The following is a 21,932-nucleotide window of genomic DNA, read 5'->3' as shown; positions in this document are numbered from 1 at the left end:
TACTCACGTCATGAAAACACAACAATATGAATTGATTGAATTGATGAATTGAGCCTGTCAATCAATATTTCAAAAGCATAGTGGTTAACAAACTCTCTCCTTTGTAACTGGAGTTTCCATTATTTTGAAATCTTATCCTCATTTGGGAAAAAAAAAGCCAAATGTAAATAAAAAAAACAATCATTTCAAACCTATGTTTTTAATTGAGTACACTATGAAGAAAAGATTTAACTATTGAACTTTTTTGCACATATATTATCATTCAAGCAGGCAAAAAAAAGGGGGAAAAAAAAGGCTTAATTAGAAACAGGTGAGTCACAGTCAAAAGAACAACGCCCCCGAAAGCTCACTTGGTCACAAACAAATATGGGGTGAGGTTCACCACTGTGTGAGCAAAAAGGATGTAAATTTTCAAGCAATTTAAATTTCATCAAATCCACTCCATAAGATCATCAAAAGATTTAGACAATCTGGACTAATCTCTGGGCCAAAAACCACCATGGAATGTCTGTGACCTTTGATCCCTCGGACAGCACTGCAATGAAAAACACCAAATCATGTCCACTAGTCAATGGAATTGGGGTATGTACATATTTTTTCATCGATTTGGAGACAAAAGTGTATTTCTCGATATGGATGAAGCAAATGAATCATTTGGATTTAATAGAGAAAGTCAGTTTTGACAACATTAGTGTTTTTAATTTACCTAAACCTCCAAGTGTTAGTCTCAAAGCGGATGGCTTAACAACAATTTTTTGGTTCAAAATGTTAAGCTTCACTGCCTTAGGTGATCTTCCTGCAGACCTTTTGTACAAATTCTGTAAAAGACCGCTGTGACACAGCACTAATAAGTCACAGAGCATTGAGAGCTTTGTCCAGCTCACTGCTCTTTACTAGCCATTTTAATCTCTTCCCAGCATAAACACTGCTTGGCCTTTGTTGCAGAGGAGCATGGACGCGCCGCAACATGTCATCATTTCATCTAATAAATAACACCCTATGCGTTTGCGCCTTGACGTGTGCCGGAGCGTCCGCCAGAGAGCCATGCGATGCTGCAAAATTCAAATATTTACACAAAGGCTACTAAGGCTGCAAATCTATCGCTGACGCAGACATTTGTCTCCAATTGACTGTGAATGAAAGCACACGCTACGCTAGACTCCACGGACGCACACTCGAGCCCTCACGGACGTCTTTAATTAGCAGGTGAAAGTGCTTTAAGGGAAGGTTCTGTCTGAGGTTTTGACAGTGTACACACAGTGTTTTGGAGAGATTCCTAAAGAGGTCACCCAGCCCTGGCTTAATCCTCCCCTTTAATTGGGCCCTATGTCAACAGACGTGACAAGTCTCATCTGAACCGCCTGGGCCAGTAGAGACAAAAAGAGAGAGCCGATGATCATCGCATGTCAAATAGAGAGATTTAAAGGTACATTTTGTATGGATCGTATATAATAAGTGTGCCTGCTGCTGCTGCTACTAGTTGAATGCAAATGACACATGCCTTTGTATTAGCCAACACACACACACGCACGCCACAATGTTTATTGGCCATCTGTACAGACATCTAGATCAACTAAATGACATTTTGTATTTTTCTGTGATTTCTTGTGTTTTAGATAACTTGCTCAAACTATGCACAAAAATCATGTAATTAACATCTGGATTCAGCACAAGAATTACAAACACAGTTTTGGAATGTCACATTGTTCCAATCAGTTCCGATGAATTATGAAATACTGGCATGTTTGTTCTATGCTGATGAGGGGCCAACATGGAAGTTATTATCAATCAGCGCTGGCATCTAAGTGCCAACCAAATCTGGGTAGGCACTGTACTTTTTGATTGGAGCCAGTGTGATACGTAGATGCCTGGAATATGGTCTGAGAGGAAACTGGAAGGCTTAGAAGTTCTTTATCCGTTTATCTTCTTCCTGCCTGTCTGCCTGCTTCCACTTCACACCTTTCACCAGTGACTTGAGAGTGGATTATTGAAGGAATGAGGGCTCACAAGGAACAAAAAAAAAAACTGCGTCATTGATTATATATTAACTGGCTATGGTTGGCGAATTGATTTACTGTCCTGTGCCTAATTAAAGGGAGTTGAGAGTTGCTTACTGGGTTGACATTGCCTTACATTTGTCATTTATGAGCAGACATGACAGGAAATGAGTCAAGAGTGCAAGATTTGTCGCATAGAACATATCATAAAGGAAACTTCAGAATGAACTTCCCCTTTATTATTGTATATGTTTTGTTATCGAAAAGCATGACTAGGGACAGTTTCGTCAATGAACCTAACTTGGATGTTTTGGGATGTGGGAAAATGTACAGAAAACTCTCATTATAATACCGCCCCAACCCTTGATTGATGAAAATGGAAAGATATCAAGCCAGGTCACCGAGTCAACTGACATTATGAATTTGTATTTCAGTATTTATACAGTGTGTTAAACTGTCTGGCAATCAGTATTGAGGTGCATGGTATAGCCTGAAGTTATACACCATGTGTTTTGGCCACAAAAAAAACTATGTATATTAAATAAATCATACCACTGTAGAGCCTGGGAGCAAAAAAAAAAAAAAAAAAGACAGTGTCTTAGATCATTGAAAAATTCCTGCCTTTCAGTTGGTGTAATTTTCTTTTCATCATTTGTCATTTCCTTAAGTTTTTGCCAATTTACAAAGCCATGTGACATTGATTGATGGAACTTGTATTTGTCATCAGCCAGCGTGTGCGTGATTCCGTTATTTCTCAGCACTCAATCAGTGTTATCAGAAAAACCCAGGGCTTTTCCCACGATACGGGCTGGCGCTTCCGAAAGAAAAAGATGGGGATGGAGGAATTATGAAGGCAAACAAAATGAAGTATCATAAAAAAATAGAAATCAGAGGCCAAGGGCATCGCGTGCAAAATACACCAGCTATATTTTTCTACGAGCCGAGGCAAAGAGGTGGGAAAGCCGGGATAGCATCAGTTTCTCCTCTGTCTTTAAAGTGAGCTTCGGAAGAAAGATGTTTCATGAAAAGCCAAACCAAAAGTGATAGAAAACCCAACTAAGGCTTAGCCAGGACTCTCCCCTCCTGTCCCGTCTGTCCGTCCCCCTTCTTAAATCTTGCTGCTTTCTTTATCTGGGCTGTGGCTCGGTCACCTTCACTTGCATTGGGCGAGAGCGCCGCATGTCTGCCGCCAATTCCAAAAGGAATCCACAAACACTGCAAGAGCTCCGGGAGGGAGATAGCTTGTCTCCCATCATGTACATAAACACAGAGCTGGGAGATACTGTTTTATGTTTTTTGCTTGTTTAGTTTGTTTTTTTTTGTTTGCAATTGACTCAAATGGAGTCTGCAGGCCCTGGCGAGGGGCCACGGCCGAAGGAGGAGCGAGGGTCCGCGTCTGCGAGGCTTCAAGCTCAGAGACGAGCCCCGCATCACCGTAGCTTAACTCCTAACACCTGCCTATTACCGAGAGGCTTTGCACGGCATTCCTGAATTTTCTCGATCAGAAATTTAATAACTTAAAGTCTACTTTGTTGTTGGTAATGTGTGTACCCGTGACTAACTGGAGCAGATGAAAGGCGCATTTAGTGGAGCAATCGGCTCTCATCTGATTTCTATTATCATGCTTGACGAATTATAAAGAGAAACTAATTAAGTAAAAATTGGTGAAATTGAAATAAAGCGTGTCAATATTAGTTGAAATAATACCGGGTGAAACACTATGGATAAAATGAAGCACGGTGCGTGTCGGCTTTGAGCTCTTTTTTTAATACGTATAAAAGAGACATCCACCACGTACATTTTCCTTACATTAATAAATAATGTTATGCAGTTAAAAACATTTTCCAAATGTTTTCTTACATACACTCCAGAGACTACTTAAATTAAAATTAAATTTTGAATTTATATTTTCCCTTTAGGATGAATACCATAAATGTGCGAACTGTCCTTGGTATATAGTTCCGACATACGAGCGAGAGTTTAAATTTAGAGGTTGAACTGTACGTGTTTTAAGACAGTGGGAGGTGTTGCGAGTACTTGTTGAGAACAAGCAACCCCCCCAAGCTGAAATCTCCCTACCCAGAAATGTCTTTGTGGGGTTGACAGTGCTAACCACTTGTCCGCACTGCTGCCAATATAAAGACCCAACAGTGCAAATATTTAGCCATGTTGTGTCACTGACATGGACTGTCAGCCAGCACATATTTTCTTTCAATGATGGTCAAACAGCCATGTTGTTGTTGGTATGCCCCTACCCTGTCCTCCCCACAACCCCCAGGACATCGACGCAATGGTACGAACACAGACGTCACTTAGGAGATGTAAATGGTCATCTGATCTGGGTACAGTATTGGTAGTGGTTGACAGATCGAAAACAGAACCCAGAGGTTGCCAAGGGCTACAGACTGATTCCTGCTATCTGCGGGACTGGACTCCACTTGACCCTTCAATACCAAAGACTTATTTATAGGACTGAGTCCGTATGTGTGTTTCATACGTGCACGTGGGTCACATGTGTTTGCATGCTCACGAGTTACACAGTCGAGGGAGCTTTTGACACCCTGACTATGTCTAATTGTCATCAGATGTTCGAAAGGGGGCAAAAATATGATGTATTGTTTTGCTTGAAGTGCAGTCTGTGTACTTGTTAACCCAAGTGCACCTTCCCAGCCTGCCGTGTTCCTTTATGTTTATATAGGAGAGTGAAGCTCCGGCTAATTCGGCTTGGTGGAAAAACAATTGCCTTTACTTCATTGTTGATGGCAATTTTCACATCTCAGCAGTAGACTGGTTAAATAAAGCCTTGGGGACTGGATGCAAAACAAAGCACCAACAGTCACGGATAAATTCACAGGCAATCATCATCCTATTCATTTGGATAATGTACACCATAGAACTAAAAAAATACAAAATTCAATAGTATTTGTGCAAAATGAATCGTGGATTTTTACCAGGAACTTGAAGCCCCTGATAAGCTTACCATTTGAATGTAGATGATGATTTACAATCATGACCAAATCAGACAGATGTGGATCTTATAAATAAATACATCTTAATCATTTGGGAAAGCTCTATTTTAAAATATGTGTAACCATACCAATTAAAGTGTAACTGTTGCAATGTGTCAGGCCAGAAAATTCCACACTGAGCTTCTGTCAACCTTTTCAGGATCCCCCAAAAGTTATGTCTGACCTTTCTTTGCCGAGTAGTCGGCTTTCCAACACGTATTGCTCTCATACTCCCTGATTATTACCCTGTGTACGGTCACCGTGTCCAAAATGTTTGGAACAGTGTCTAAAGACTTTGAAATGACAGCGATGGCATCACAAATTATGCTAAATGTCACGCAGTTTAAAACTCACAGTGCTTTCACATTCATTATTAGCCCACCATTCCTTTATAGACAAGTTCTATTATGGAACGAAAAGCTTAAAGTGGTCTGCAAAATCATCATGCCGTTTTCATTGTCAGATAATCTTATGACATACTCCGCTCCGATTCATATTGTGACGATGGAGATGATGTGTCAGAGGTGTCGATTTCCACGCACGCAAATGATGTCGGATGATGTCACTGGCTGCCTGAGTCATGGAATAGCGCCACCATTGCAGGCCAAATAACTCAGCGACTCCACACGGGCTAGGAGGACAAGGGGGAGGGATGGACGGAGCATAAACGGCGGCGGGAGAGATTGTGACGACCCCACAGTGTCCTCGACCGCACAGAAATGTACGCGTCGAGATCACGTTTCCACTCGTTCTGTGAAGGCCTCTCAACTTATCACATCCACCCTTGGACCTAAATCACATCTCCATTCTAAACAATAATATAAGGCTGAGACTAACTTTCACAGTGTTTGTTGGTTGGGCCAAAACCTCACTTAAGTAAGTTTATTCCATACAAGGTGAATTTAAACTCAGTCATTATTGCAACTTGCATTAGAAAAGAACATAGAGAATGAAATAAAATGGTCAGTTATATTCAATAAATCAAAAAAATTACACTGTGTTCAAATGATTTACGGAGGAAGACACTGCTGTATATGATTGATTTTTTTTTAGACCAGTTTGGCCTTGTTAAAGTCCCCCAGTTAAAGTCCCAATGATCATCGTCACACACACATCTGGGTGTGGTGAAATTTGTCCTCTGCATTTAACCCATCCCCATGTGATTTTGATCCATCCCCTGGGGGAGAGGGGAGCAGTGAGCAGCAGCGGTGCCGCGCTCGGGAATCATTTGGTGATCTAACCCCCCAATTCCAACCCTTAATGCTGAGTGCCAAGCAGGGAGGCAATGGGTCCCATTTTTAGAGTCTTTGGTATGACCCGGCCGGGGTTTGAACCCACAACCTTCCAGTCTCAGGGCGGACACTCTACTACTAGGCCACTGAGCTTGTTGGAATAGTGCTCATCTAGTGATGGGTCTGAATACCTTGTTTGACCTTGTATTTAATGGCTGGATTTGGCCGCTTAGTGGTTGGAAACGTGCTACACGGCGACCCTTATCATTCCTGTCTGTCAGACACGGGAACACTTATGGCCTGTGGGGACGGCTGTCTGAAATTCTCCAAAGGTCTGCTGTTGGCTCCAGACTCCACAGGTCAGAGAGCACGCTGGCCACTGGCTTGCATACCAGCAAGACAGGCCAGGACTCTTGCTATTTGATGAAAAACTACATTTACATTCATCAATAAAACATACTGATATATCAAAAGAAATTCTCTTTCATTAAATTTAGCATACTTTAAATGTACAAAGAACGTGGGAAGGGTGTACATTGCGGAAAAAAGTAGCACAAAAAAAAAAATCAGGCCTCATAACTCAGAATTGGATCTCATTAGGTTTTATTGATAAAAATGTTTTTTCTTGTATTTACTTTTATATATATTTATATATAATTTTTTATTTATATTTTTTTATTCATTATTTTTATGTGTATGTTGGAATCTACGTGGGCTATTACCTGGATTTCCGAAGTGTTAATTTCAGGATACTGGAGATATTTTGAAATTGGTTCTACATAAGTAAATAAGATAGTTTGATATAAACTTTACATTTAAAACAAACCAATCTGGTCCACTTCTTCTCTTTTTATTAGATGCAAAACATTCTTTCAGCAGGATTTTGCTGTTTATAATTTGATCGAAAAACCAAGTAGCGCGTGTCTTAGTATCATCGGACAGCCGTCTGTCAAAGGAAAGCAAACAGTGGATCAAAAGCCAGATACCTGCTTCTTGGTTTTAATGAAATTTCCAAGGTCTTCTGAAAATGAAGAACAAGGTACATAAACAGAAAATGATCAGACTAGATTGCTGTCCTGGGCGTTAATTGAAGAACATCTTCACTTAAACCCTGATAGCATCGACATACAATTGGCCGGAGCGTGATGGCAATATAAAAGTTGCTATTGTGTTATTTTTGCTGAAGCCCATTCCCATAGCTTCTGGTATGTAGGCACAAACTCTAAAAATATAACCCGTGCTTCTATGTTATACTTGGCCTATGGGATGGACAGCATTTAGGAGATATTTGGAGGCAACATTTCATGGATTCCCTACTTTAATGAAGAACAAAGAATCCAGAGGTCAGAATCAAAGCACGGTATTTTCTCATGCTGGCCACAAGAAATGGTGATTGGATGTTTGGGTCGTCACATTGTCAGATATTTATCTTCGATTTGAAATCAGACAAATATCTTATTTGGAAGAAAAAATGCTAGACAATCCATGCTATCATCGCACAACACATCGCTGTGCTATGTGCTTCTTATGCCATTGTTTGTGTGTGAGTCTTGTATCCCAATGTGTGTGTGTGGAATATTTTCTGCATAGCCGTAATGGCAACCAGGTGTCTCCCATTGAAATTTCCATATGGTTCTAACTTTCTCCCACTTTTGACAAATGGGTACCTGGGTTGATCACAAGTAAAGCCGTAAAAATGAATGATTTTTATTCATTAGTGGAACGGCTAGAGAGAGAGAATACAATGGAATGATTTCACCTTGCATGCAACATTGTGTACATTGCTGCACGCTTATTAGAAGCAGGGCGTATTGTACTTGGCCCATCGTACATATTTCTTTCAAATGTCTACGTTATGGGGGTTATTGGTTCTTTGCAAGCGGCGCAATAAAAGCAGAGCAGAAAGGCTTTAATATGATATTTTTATGATCTGTGATTGCAGTTAAAAAAGAATGCTCAACAAAAACAGGGTTGCATTCAGCGTGTTTTGGAGTTCAGTGGCTGGAAAGGTCAAAAGTTGAATTGCCACGCAAACGATGGAAAGTGTAAGGATGGAAAGTCCATCAGATGTGCTGCTTGGAAGACATGACCTCGTTGTGCTGGGAATTATCTGAACTCAAAATGTTTATTTCTTTGTTTTTCCATAACTTGAAAGCAGCTTTATGCAATATGAATCAACTAGGGCCTAATGACTGGACACGTGCTTTTCTAGCGATACCATGATATCATTGATTTTTGGTACATGACCTCATAACCAAAAAAAGTTGACTATTTAAGAGAAATATAATCCAAGTGAACAAATTCTTCTTTTGCTCAGCCTTGCGTCTAATTCATAGTGTATTAAGTTTCAAGAAAAATATATCCGATTGGTCCAGACCCTTGTATTTCTGAATAGGTTATTCAAATTTTCACTGTTGTTGCTCCAATTTGTCATCCAATATTGAAGGTGAATTTTCATAAATATGTGGCAGCATCAAGCTGAGACTCAAAGAAAGGTCTAGAGGATGACTCTCAGAAGCTTATTCTAAAAATGAGTCTTCTGATAATTACATCATAGGATTATTATAATAGATATTATATATACATCATATATATAATATATATGCAAATATATTATATATTTTTATTTTTGTAATTATTTTTTTTAAATATTTGAGAAGATGATTTCCCCCCTTTCACATAAAAGGATGTTCCTAAACCCCTGATCAATATCTTGGAACGATCTGTGCGCTCCCGCTTCTCTTTCTGGAATGCGCTTCCAACCTCTCGTCGTGAGCCGGATCAGAGCTGTATATTGTGTTACTGTTTTCATTTCTACCGTGCGGATTTCTCGTCTTGGTCGAAATTCACGGGCCAAAGCTCTTGTATCCACAATACAACACCTGGAAAAAGAAAGTCTTCATTAATCTCTGCAGCCGCTCACAATCTGCGGTTTTAAGAACTCCTGTTTCCAAACCACATGTGAGGCGGCACGGCGGCTGGGCGGCAGAGCCTTTTGTTTTAGAATAACTCTGGGTTATTTTCAGGTCATTGTGGCCGAGTGGTTTCTTAATTGAATTTTAGAAGCGTTTTGTTTAATATGCCGTCGTTAAAGCTCTCCCAATATAGCTCGGTGACCTCATCTTTTCCGGAGCTTTCGGAGAGATAATCCGAGATGGTTTTTATCATTCTGGGCTAAGAGCTGATCAAGAAATAATGCTCACATTGATCCTTGTTTGTTCTAAATGTTACACTCTACTGTTTACTGATACTTCCGAGATTACGGATATGTTTGATTTGCGTGAACTTTCATTTTCCCATCTCCCGCATGTTGGTTGGTGCGTGTTACTGCGTCCACATTATAAATCCGGAAGGCTTTTAATAACCGTGGCTGGTATTTATGGTGACACTCTTTCCTTTAATTGTCCTCATGAAGACCTTTCCAAATAATGAATTCTTTGAATCAGAGCTTCTGGAGTGAGCCCATAATTCCTTCAATATTACATTTGTCCGGGGCATATTAATGACAATCACGCAAAGTTTAATTGTTTCCAAAAACATTAGCTTCTGTAGCTTACAAATCTGAAAAGCCCATTTAGAAGAGGAGTCATAAAGATAATATTCCCCAAGGTGTGTCACAATATAGAAAGATGCATAAATAGGGTTCACTAAATCACAATGAAATATGAAATTAAATTAACGGTCACTGTATCAAATCTATATGATTGATCTTTGATGCAAAATATGTCTCACCACAATAATTGTGTCAACTTTAAGTGGTGTGGATTTCAAATTAGCATAAGAAGCCCTTTGTTGCTATTTTAAATAAAATAATAAAAAGTCTGCTTCAATTCATCCACGGCCGTATAAGCAGTGTGGAAAATAGATGAATGGTCCCATCAGATATAGCTGATTTTATATCCAGGGAGTGTTCGTAATGGATACATTCAAACAATCCTCTAAAGTGAAATAAACAATATGCTGTGTAGGAATGTTTATTTATATCACACTTACTGAAGACAGTAAAAAGTAGAAAGCAACTCTGGGTGGTGTTAGTCACTCAGGGACAGCCAGTTATTTTTTTAATTTCATTTTCGTATTGTTGACGCACTGGTGGTGTTTTCTCGATAATGACATCATCTTATGAACTTGGCAGGACAAAAGACAGGGGAGGAACACCCAGGAAGATTCATCCACAATAAAGCAAATATAATATTTCATTTCTCGGCCGGGACTCGTAGTTGCTTGCGGTCGACAAAAGGGACAATGCACAGGCCGTGTTCTATGTTTATAGTTGCTTTATATTTAATTCCACAGAGAAGAGGCAGCAGTAAGTCCACCAATGTCAAACTTGTGTTAATGATGCCATCACGTGGACTATGAAAATGCTTTAGACAAGGGTGGGGCAGGGGAAGGTGCGTTCCATGCTAAGTTGCCAAAGTCAAGTCTCTCCTACCTCACTTCTGTCTGGAAAGTGATTTGAAGAATGAGGGGGATGAAGTGAGCGTTTGAATTTCTGGAGATCCCTGTTTGTGTTCATCTGCCTCTTCAATTAGCATCTCTCCTGCGCTACACATGACATCATGGAAAACTTTGCAGTGCAGAGGGAAACGCGCTGTTGCTTTCGCTATTCCAAGACTCCGCTGGGACTGCATCGGTCTAAAAATAAAGATTGAACTCCAGTGGTTTCTCAGATAGTGTCACCTTGGTCTTTTGATGTCCGGGCTTCCATTACTGACAGGTTGATTGGGGCTGTGAATCCTCCCTTGGACATTTGAGCACGCATTACTCATCAGATGGCTTCATTATTAACTTCAACCTCATTTGTTTTATCTGGCACATACAATTTCTTTTAAAAGAGATGCTTAAGTATTTATTTGCTGTGGCTGTGACATTGTATCAAATTCAAACAAAGCACGGTCATTTACCAAAAATAAACTATGCCGTAGAATAAAATGTTCTGGAAAAGGAAACAATATATGGTCAAAATAGTCAAATAATTGTCATTTAAGTTACTGTAAAGCTTCTAAATTTGGCACGCCATGGAGAAGTATGCCAAAACTGTATGATTAAAAAACTAATTGGGAAAAAAATTGAAAATTGCTTGGCGTCCCGTCCAATGTATTGTTAAATCACTGTGTGAATGAGTTGACCTTAAAAGGTCATGAGACCCCTATAAACCGCCGTATTGAAATCCAAAAATGAATGTTACATCGTTGCGTTCCATTGGATGACTCACAAGAATAATCTTCAATGCGGGAAGTGTGACATCATAGATTTGGTGACCACTGGTCACTGACCAGTATCTTGAACATATAAAGATTAGAATCCCACTATGTTAAAGATACGCTCAAGTCGTAAACACCATGCTTCAAGTTGCGTGTCCTAATGTCTATTCACTCCTTCTTCTGTGAATCATTAGCGAAAAGGGAGGGAGATACTATAGCTCGCTCGCATCTCGCCGAGGATGAGACAATCGATAAAAGGACGACTGTTAAGTGGGGACTTGCTATCTCTTCATCTTGATGTGGCTCCAAGTGCCACGTGTGGGATTTTTTTTGGTGTGTGTCGACACAGATCCAGAGCATCATTCCCTCTGGTGTGGCCTCAGATAACATCAGACCATAACCTGGTTCTTTTGAAGACAGCCTTGTTTGTTTTTATCCACATTCTGCCCTCAAGCTTCCCATAAGTTGTCCTTTTCCTTCAGATATGGTGGCGTTGTAAACAATCAGATGAAGCAATTGGAGTCATGGCAGTAAATTCGAACAAGATAGATGAGCATCTTTTTGTGTTCTGCTTTGTTTCCCGTGGAGTATCTTCACCTGATCCAGGAGGGGGTTGTCAACATGGTATAAATTGTCAGCGAGGGTCCTATCTGAGGCTGGGTGGGCTTTTAAGCAAAGCCCATCAGTTAAGATTTCATTAAAGCGTTTACTCCTGATGTTGCATGGAGGAGTCTCGGTCTCCTCCAGCCTTTTAACGGACTTTGATTTACTGTTTACTGTTGTCTCATTTTTGAGCTAAACGCACGTTACTGTTAAGCTGGACTAATGTTTATTTTGATGTGCGAACCCTTTTTATTCCTTCAAATGCACTCCATGTAATCTTTGTGTCAAGATATGGACTGAGTGGATTCAGCATTTTCTTCCTAGAACAGGACAGATAGTCACAGAAAACAACCAGTCTCTTTTTTTTTTTTTTTTTTTTTTTTACTTGAACCCTAAATGTGTCAAATAGATGTCCTGTAGATATTACAAGCTTTCAGGCTTGAACATCAATAAACAGAGCAAATGTTGATTACATCTACAATCAACAATTGTGCTCGTGCTTTCTAGCTTAGCCAGGAATGACAAATTAGGTACTTCTACTCGACTTTGGGATCTTACGCTTATTTGATAATGACCGCAAATAATCTATAGTTATATTACAGTAGTGATAATACTGCAACCCTCCCTCCCTCTCTTGAACAACATGTTTTTATTAGAAAGCCTTAAATACTGTACATGTATGTGTTACATCGTTCCATTCTATTCTCCAAGCAGATCTTATTAAAGAAAACAAATCTGTATGTTTTTGGTGCAGGCCCCTAGAGAATCTTTAGCAAATGAAGTGAAGGCAGGCGGCCTGCGTAGAAAACATGTCTGGGACTCACTTCTGGAGTTCATTTTTCATACAAACACTTTGGAGGCTACTGGTGTTTGCCATTTGTTCAGGAGACAGGAAGGTCCCTTTTTGTGTTGATGGCTGATTCAGGGACGCATGCCAAAGTCAAAAATGATTAAAAACAAAGACGTGCTGCAAATTCACATGTATGCAAGATGTGAAAATTCTCAACTCTGTTTTTGTATTCCTCAAACCAAATGTTGGGCTGTCATCCAGTTCCAGATGCTGCAGAGGATTTTTTTGAAATGCAAACACTCAAATGGATGTTTGCTGTGTCTTTTACACTCGTTTAAAGTCAGTTCATCGCAGCCCTCAAGCTGTTCCGGCTGACTTAGTTGTGTGCCTCACACTGTGATGTACACACTCTGTTCTCTATGACTCTCTGGAAGGGGAGTTGAGGTGACTGGAGATGAGAAGTGACTCACAGGGCAGTCAAGTGTGGGTCTTGATTGCTATTAAATGCTCCAAGGACCACTCTAAGCGTCCAGGAGACAGGCAGCGTGTTGGACACCTGCAGAGGGCTGCACAGGGTCATGCAAACACTGCACAGCTGACAGAGGCTCAAAGCCAACCAGTCACAAGAAGTCAAGAAGCCGCCACCATCAACGTAAGGGAGATTGCTTTATTTTCATTCGAAAACAAACCTAAATGGGAGTGCTTATGTGACATGCACTCGCCAGGGCTGCTGTCGGAAAAGATGGCATTTAAATCCGTCAAAATAATCTTCATAGAGGCTCACGTGCTGTGAATGTTGTCATCCACATATTTAAAATGAGTCCCTTAATGACCCCCCGATCGGGTCCAGCACGGCAGGAACTGTCAGATGCTCAGGCCATTATAACCAATAAAAAATATCCTTTTTTGAGTAAAGGAAAGGTTTTAAGTCTAAAACTTTATTAGTGTTACATTTTTTCTGTCTGTGCTTTTAAACAACACAGGCATATGGCCAAAAGTGACAAAGCTGTGACGTATTCCAGTCAGTAGCTCAACATAGCAATTCTGTGTGATTTTTATCTTCTGTGTAAATGAAGAATAAAGTGAGACAAAGGATATTTATGAGACCATAAAATTCTGAGGTTATCTCAAAGTTTTTATTTGACATAGTTGAGGAAGAAATGGAGGGACAACCCCAAAGGTGGTCTTTTGGTTACTAGTATTTCCTATTATAGTTGTGCACTACCAAGCCTGATGCATAGTTTATTGTTACTTTCAATTAGATGGAAATGTTCATTATCTTTATTTTAGTCAGACCTAGAAGACAGCTTGTAGTATTTCATGGGGAATAACAAAGTGGTTTTGTTGCTTCATTTTTCATCTCTTCACCCAAAGGTGCAGCAAGTAACATTTACTGAATCTCTTCATCAGTCCTGCTCATCATTCACTAGTTATTACTTTGAGTGATCACATCTGGCCATCTCTTTCCTTGAATGCCTCTGTTGTTATCTGGAACATTCAGGCGACCATGTTTTTCATGGACTCTAATACGGAATTTATGATGACAGGATTTCCACTGTTGATTGCGAATTAATATACAGTAGGGATCGATAAGGGGGGATTCCCTGCTCCATTCATCAACTCAGAGAATATTCAAAGCATGTATTTTATAGTCTTCAAGAGAGCTGTAGGAGCTTAGTTTGTAAGGACTTTGTAAGGCATATGAGCCACGATGAAGTCAAAATGCTGGAAGTAGTGATTCCAGACATGCCATGGCCAATTAAATTAGTGATGGGAAAATGAAGCTTCGAATTTGCTTTATGAAGCAGTCACGATATCTCATGTTTGCCCATCCCGGTTTGTTGTGTCACACCAGACCCGTTTTGTGGCCTGAAACATGATAGCTATAGACGCTGGAAGCATAATATAAACATTAGGAGCTGGGCTATCTAGGAATGATTCCTCCCAGGGTAGTTTCAGCATCTGTTACAGACACGTTCTTGATGTCTCCTTAGTGAGTAGTTTTGGCATGCCTAACCCAGATCAGGCTTCAGGGTAGACGTTGAATAGAATAGTCACCAGCAAGTTTGTGTTTTGGTAAGATTTTGAATAATTTGACATTTCATAATAATAACTTGGCTATCATGATACTATTTACCTAAGTGACTTATGGCAACTTAGACCAGTGTCATTATTGTTATGGCGTCAGGTGCCACAGTCCGTATAAATACACTTGTTTATAAGAAAACCCCCATCTGGCTTCAACAAATAGTCAGACATACTGGTGACCTCTGGGATTTTTCGAATGGAAAATATAACAGAGCTGTTCGCTGAGCAGCAGTCAACTGTCAAGTGACAGACAAGACAACGTTGTAAAAGAGTACAGGCTCCATATCCTGGAGCCCAGCCCCTCTCTCTCGCTCTCTCTCAACCTGTAAACACAGACCGGAGCTTTTGAAGAACCATCCAAAAACGTGATGTTGCATTTATAAACATGATATAGTGGCTGCAAACGCAAAGGACAACTTAAAGAATTAGCTGACTTATTTACAAGTATGGCAAGGAATCAACAAAACGCACTTCTGGGTAGAAAACAAGAAAGGATGAAGGTCAAATGCACTGCATCGTTTCAGCTTCAGCTCATATTTGGGTTTAATCTAAAGCACAGGATTATTATGGTTCTTAATTTGAAAGTACATTAAACAAGCCCAAGTTTTTTTGTGACTTTTACCTGTTTTATGACCATGGTGGTTTAGTCTAGAAGGCCCCTAAAAGCAGCCAGTGACAGTTGATGCATACACAGAGCTGCTGTAACTTAGGGCAGATACAGCATCCAATGAAGTCACAAGGTCAGATGTTTCAAATAAACATGACGGAGCTACAGTAAATTGTGTGGTTTTTTTGTTTTTTTTTGCTGAAAGTTGGGAGTGATGGACCACAAAAAACATTCAATATTTATTCAAATTGTTTGGATTCTGGTCAATTAATTTCAGTTATGTCGAGGCAATTTTGAGATAATCATTCATGAAGAAACTTGATTTATTGTTGTTTCTTGCCTGTTGAAAATTATTTTATCCCCGCATAAGGAAGTAGGAGCAGCACTCGGCTAAAACCAGCTGGCCCTCTATAGTATAGACTGTTTAGTTTGATGGCTTTCGTCCACATCAATCACACAAAGAATTAAGCCGCAAGCATTTAATCAACACTTTACTGTAAAAATGGTGAATTATGTCTCTGGACCACTTATACACACATTTAACATCAACAAAATGGTATGAGCAAGTAGCAGCCATTGTCTTGTCTGAATGCACACGCCGAGAGAGATTAAGATCTTCCAGAGTTGAGGACACGTTCATATTTTACAGTTCACCAGATGTGTGCCGAGTGTTATGATAATAAACTGCTTGTTATGAACCCATCATCTTCCAAAGCTTGTCCAGTCAAATTCACTGGAGTGTGCTAGATGAGTTTGTGTAAGATATCTATGCCGCCTTTGACCCCGGTCTCAAAGGGACTAGAACGGCAAGCTATAGGGCACTGGTGGCAAAGTCAAGGCCCAGGCGCCAGATACGGCCCGCCACATCATTTTAGGTGGCCCGCAAAGATCTTTTTAATTTTAAACATTTGATTTTAGTATTTCATTTTTAAACATTTGAATAGTTTTGACACCCCTGCTAAAGGGGAAGGCAACCGGTGTCCGTCTGAGAATTTTAAAGATACTGTACATATTGGGAAGGTCAGACAAAACCCCAGGTAGCATTGTGACGGTTTAAAAAAATTAAAAAATACAATTTGGAATACTTGACTACAAAGAGGATGAACATTTTAGGGAATACACACATAGAGGAGATGCGACCATGACCTCTTCTGAACTGAACTTGACTGAATCCAACTCACAGGAACACAGAGAACCATTTTAACGCACAACTATGTGAACCAATTTGTGATTTTGACCAAATAAGCCAGGCAGGAATTGCGACATGTCATATTTGAATGTTTTTCACATGCCAACAAACATGGTGGTCTGCTGACTTTTGAGACTCGAGTGGACACTGTGTAATATCAGTTTATGATCAGAGACGAGATAAAGAAGCAGAGCAAAGTGAATTACTGAGAAAACCAGGCAAAAAGACGTCAGACTCAGATCACATAAAGCTCCGTCGTTCATTTTAGCAGCTGGAAACTCGGAATCACCTTTGCCAATGATTGGAAGCTACTTTTTCAACCACCAGTGAAAAATATATTTACAAGCATCATGAGCCGTCATCTTGAGGTCAACAAAAACCTCCAGTGGGTATTTGTGTTTTCATCAGCCATTGTTAAGATGGATTGTCTTTCAGGGGGCAAGAATGTCACAAAAAGCCAAACAAACACAATGACTGAAATGAAAGCTCGTGAAATGTGTGACAGCTTGCGTTCCATGCTGATGTCACACATTGGGAGAATTCCATCACCAACATTTTCTATCTCAGGCATTCAAGGCACATTTGCCTCAAAATAGTCCATCATCCGACAAACCATTGTAATTTAATGTAATATATTTATTTGTTTGTTTATCTATGAATCATTAGCATATTTGGTATTGGAGTAATCCAAATAATACTTAAACCATGTTTCATTTTTTTACAGATAATTACTAAGACTGCAGAATATTCTAAGATGACACAATAAATGAGAACGCCAGGTTTCCTTTACTAAACAGAGTGCCTCTTGAATAAATAGCAAACAAATTTCAGATGAGCAGAGTCTGACTGCGGCTAATTGTACATCTTGATCATTTTAATGGATGAAAGTCGAATTTAAGAACATGTAATATACACTTTTCTCCCATTGTGATGTCCACAGGCCGTTAATGACGTCCAAAGATCTATCTGCAAGTACTCCACCTGTCTTGAAACAACTTTGATGACATCACTGTGGCTCTCTGTACAGCAATCGGTGCTGGTGAGGTGAGTCGACTCCCTTCTGGCAACATGACTAATGGCCTGTGTGTTTGACTTGCTCAATACAAAAAAAAGCATGTAATCTAAATACATAAAGTACAATATAAATACAAAGGAGCCATATTATCTGGCGCAACAGCGATGCCGCCACCAATTGTGTGTGCGTCATTTTCTCTCTGCCCCCCTGCTCAATCTCTACTGCCTTAGGCTGGCACTCTCTGTGTTTAGAAAGCTCCCGGAAAGTTTATAGAGAGTGTACTTCTGCTGGGCTTTTGTGTGACAAGTTTGAACGCACCATACCCATCAGCCTTAAAACAGCCACGGACCTCCCTGGAATCCACTCTGCCACTTTCCATTCATGCATTCCCCAACTTCCTTCAGATTTTCGTGGTTGACAATTAATATTGTCAGGCTACCGTGTGTTTGCCTAACTTTACTTCTGACGTGTTTTACCAGGTATAATCTGTATGATATTACAAGAGGTGACGGTAATTCTGAGTGGCAGTAGAAGACATTTTCTTGCCTGTTTAGCTCTTCCTGTGTTAAGACCTGACTGTGATGTGAAACCTGGCAATTCCAACAGAGCAAAGCAGCCATTGCATCACTATTCCTCTCCAAGTGAAACTCAATTTACCCCCAAACATGATCCCATTTCTGCAAAATAGTCTCTAAACTCAACCTGCAACCGAGTAGAAAGAAATGGATGTCTGCTGTGTCTCGGATGAATCTAGCCCAAGTACGCTCACTGGATGATAAAGTCCTTGTGAATATAGACTGTTAGAGAAACATTTAGATAAGCCCTCTTCTCAAATATTCGAAACTTCATCGTCTGCACATTGAGTTTCATATATCCAGATAGTTCCAAATAAAAACAATGGTCGCTTTTGCTGTATTTGTTTAGGCGGAAAGACTGCTGCAATTTTAGCAGTCAAGAGATCAAGATCAGTTTCATAGGGATGACTGATTTCAATCAAATTTAACGTGAATGAAGAGCCGTCTTGGTAATAGTTATACTTGGAACACAAAAATACTTTTTTTTGAGGTTTTCACCGTTTGAAAGGTAAACCATCCTGACATGGAGCATCTTACTTATCTCCTTTGTTGTCCCTTTTGCGATTTCCAAAACAAACACACTGCTAAAATGGAATCTGACGCTTTGAGGAGGCGGCACCTACTGTAAATAAGTTTTCAGAGCGTGGAGGTGGCAGGACTTTGGCCTGGGATTGCTTGGGGAGGAAGACAAAGTGGAAGATTTAAATGTGCTGAGACAATGGCAGGCAGGGAGGACAAGACAGTGAAGATCAGATGAAGTTGCTTTGAAATGAAGGGAGACTTATTATCTGCATAACACACAATGAAAAATGGAGATGATATTTAGGATATGAATGTTTTATTGATTGGAATGATATTTTATTGAATTCATAAGTACTCTACATTCCAAGCCAAACAATAAAGAGAACAGCAGAAGAAATAATTGAATGACTCATGCAAGAAAAGAGCTTAGAAGTGTTTTTAGAATAAAACGCACAAGATGAATATAAATGAAATTTCTCATCAATAACTTACTTTATATTTTGCATTAAACATGGATGTGGACGGCATGAAGAAATATTTGAAAGGTGTCATTAAGTTCATAACCGGTTTAAGATTTAAAAGTAATCCGTGTTGACATAATCCTGGCACAAATCTCTTAAACATTCAGTGTCTGTGACATTTAAAACGCTCCTCAACATTTTATGTGATTCGGAACATTCTGCCAAGTATCCCAAAGCAGGTTGACTGTGAGGAAATAGAAAGAGATTTAACATTCTATAAGTGATCGTTAATTCTTTTGTTCATTACATACAAACACTGCAGATAGACAACAGAAGATGTTTACTCTTCGATACATTTCAAAGCCTATTTTGGGGACGCGCTGTTTAAACAACTTTATAACTTTAGCATATCTGGCTGTGATGGAAGCAATTGGAAGCCAATTTTCTAAACAGCAACTCCGTGTGATGGAATATTGTGTATAACAGTTCAGGGTTAGGATTCCTATGAAGCGGAGCAGTGACTAAGAAACACGTTGCCGGCCGCTTATGACGTTAAAAGCAAAAAAGGATGGATTTGGAAGACACTTGCACCGTCTGAGGTAGAAGCTGCCAAGATACAAGCAGTGGACATGCTAAGTCTCTTCTCTCTCACCCACATGGCTACAATCTTCAACTGGCATAGCCTTATAACACTTGGTAACTCTCAAGCAAAAATACTTGGACAATAGCAGAGCTTTTCTTCTTTGAATGACTGCTAATTCATCACACCTGGTGGTTAATCTTTTAGTAACAGCTCTCTTTTTGGAACGTTTTCTAGAAAAGCCAGAAGAAAAAAAAACGGAATATGTGCCTACTTTGCCAGGTCAGCATTGGAATTAAAAATCTGTTCTCAATTGCCATACCTGGAGAAACAAAGGTTAGCACGTCCACCTCACAGTGCTGAGGTTTGATTCCGGCTCCTGTGTGGAGTTTGCGTGTTCCCCCCGTGCCTGCGTGGGGTTCCTCTGGTTTACTCCCAAAAACATGCATGGTAGGGTGAATAAACACTCCAAATTGCTCCTAGGTGTCTAAGTCCTGTCCATCACACCAAAAGCAGTCATCCGGTCAAGCTCTATCAAATCATTTATCAGCTACAACTTTTTCACCCAAATCCTCCGATCATCCACAAAAACAAATCATCCACCTCCACCACTCGTATCCATCAAGCTATCTTAATTATTACAAGGTGATTGTCCTGATAAGTGTCCATAATATAGCAAAACATGACATTTATGTGTTGGCGAAGTAAATCACCGACTGCTGCCAGGGTAATCCCAAATTTTCTATGCTCCGACTCTGAGCTTAGGAACGGTCTTGACTAACAGCTTTCTTTTCAAATGATTGCTTTGCTACACTACTTCAGAAGGAGGCAGCAGGCATGAAATTCAATTATGGAGCACACGCTCCAGAGCCTCTTCTGCTTTAATCCCTCGTTTGCCCTGAGAGATTCTCAACCTCTTTGGACCAAGTTCTTTCTCTTGCCTTGTGTTAGCCATCTAGACGCTCTGAACATCTTGTATTTTCTGCCACGCAATTGCTGGCTTTGATCTCAAGAATTTACCGACCCTTTAGGTTTTTTTCTATTGACACATTCTTGCACATATTTTGCCATCCCTGACCTCTGGATGGTACAGTACATCCCTCTCACCTACGATGAACTTTCTAAAAGACAATAATAGGACACGTACGGTTAACCGATCCGGTCTTCGGAATCTTTGCAGTTTACGAATCCAATAACATTTACAGTGTACAATTCTAGCAACTGTGTCAAGTCTCTGGATTCAAGACTGTGGGAGAAATAAGGGGTTTAAGGTGGGTCAGTGCCAGGCATTCTGTTTGGTCTGGACCACCGAGAAATGCAGGGAAGTTTCCCTGGTCTGGATACTAGCCTGGGAAATCTAGCATCCCATATTCCTCTCCCATCCCCAGACCCTCTTGAGTATAAAATAGACAAGAGGGGGGGTCTAATAATGTCATTTCCCCATACTCAAAATACCTCCACTTAGTAACTATATTGACAAGAATCTTCTCATGCATCATTTTATGTCCTCGTCTGGGACTCCAATCTGACCCTCTTCGACCGACTCTTGGACTTTCGACTTGTAACATCTGTGTTTTTGTGTGAGTCACAGAGGTCTACTGGAAGTCCAAATTGTGGTTTGGCCTGTAGTCAGGCACCGATTGGCAAAGAGTTATGACATAATACTAATATTCCTGCAACAAATTGTTCGATGCGACGTGACGTTCTTGTGTCATTAGAGACAGCTAAATCAACAACCCAGTTCTGGTAATATCACAATTGCAAAGAATTTCTGAAAAATAACCGCTGCAGATTATGCACTCTCTGGAGTTGGCTAACTTGATCTGAAATATGTGTTGAGACACTTCATACACGACAATTTGATCTGAGAGTTGCTAACAAAAGCCAGTTTATTGTATGGGAAATTCATGCTTTCTGCAAGAAGAAATAGTTGATGGTGTCAGAAAGGCCAAGTGGCTTGGGACTCACAAATCATATCCGCCAGCATGAGCCTTTTCAATCCAACATGATGCGCAATGGCTCCATGTGAACTTTCACACTGTCTGTTTACATGGCCTT

General features: G+C 40.1%; 1 long non-coding RNA gene across 1 annotated transcript in view; it reads left to right on the top strand.

The window, feature by feature from the left end:
- Positions 1–329: 329 nt before the first annotated feature.
- The window catches only part of LOC148382971 (uncharacterized), a 35,282-nt gene continuing 13,679 nt past the window's right edge, over positions 330–21,932 (top strand). The window contains exons 1-2 of the long non-coding RNA XR_015854219.1: positions 330–582; positions 17,662–17,765. This is a non-coding gene — a long non-coding RNA (uncharacterized LOC148382971). The remainder of the gene's footprint in view (positions 583–17,661; positions 17,766–21,932) is intronic.

This window comes from Syngnathus floridae, chromosome 18 (assembly GCF_059516105.1).
Source record: "Syngnathus floridae isolate MCC-2025c chromosome 18, RoL_Sflo_1.0, whole genome shotgun sequence".
NCBI classification, from domain to species: domain Eukaryota; kingdom Metazoa; phylum Chordata; class Actinopteri; order Syngnathiformes; family Syngnathidae; genus Syngnathus; species Syngnathus floridae.
Note: the sequence above shows the minus strand (reverse complement) of the source record. Positions and strands in the feature narration are given on the sequence as shown.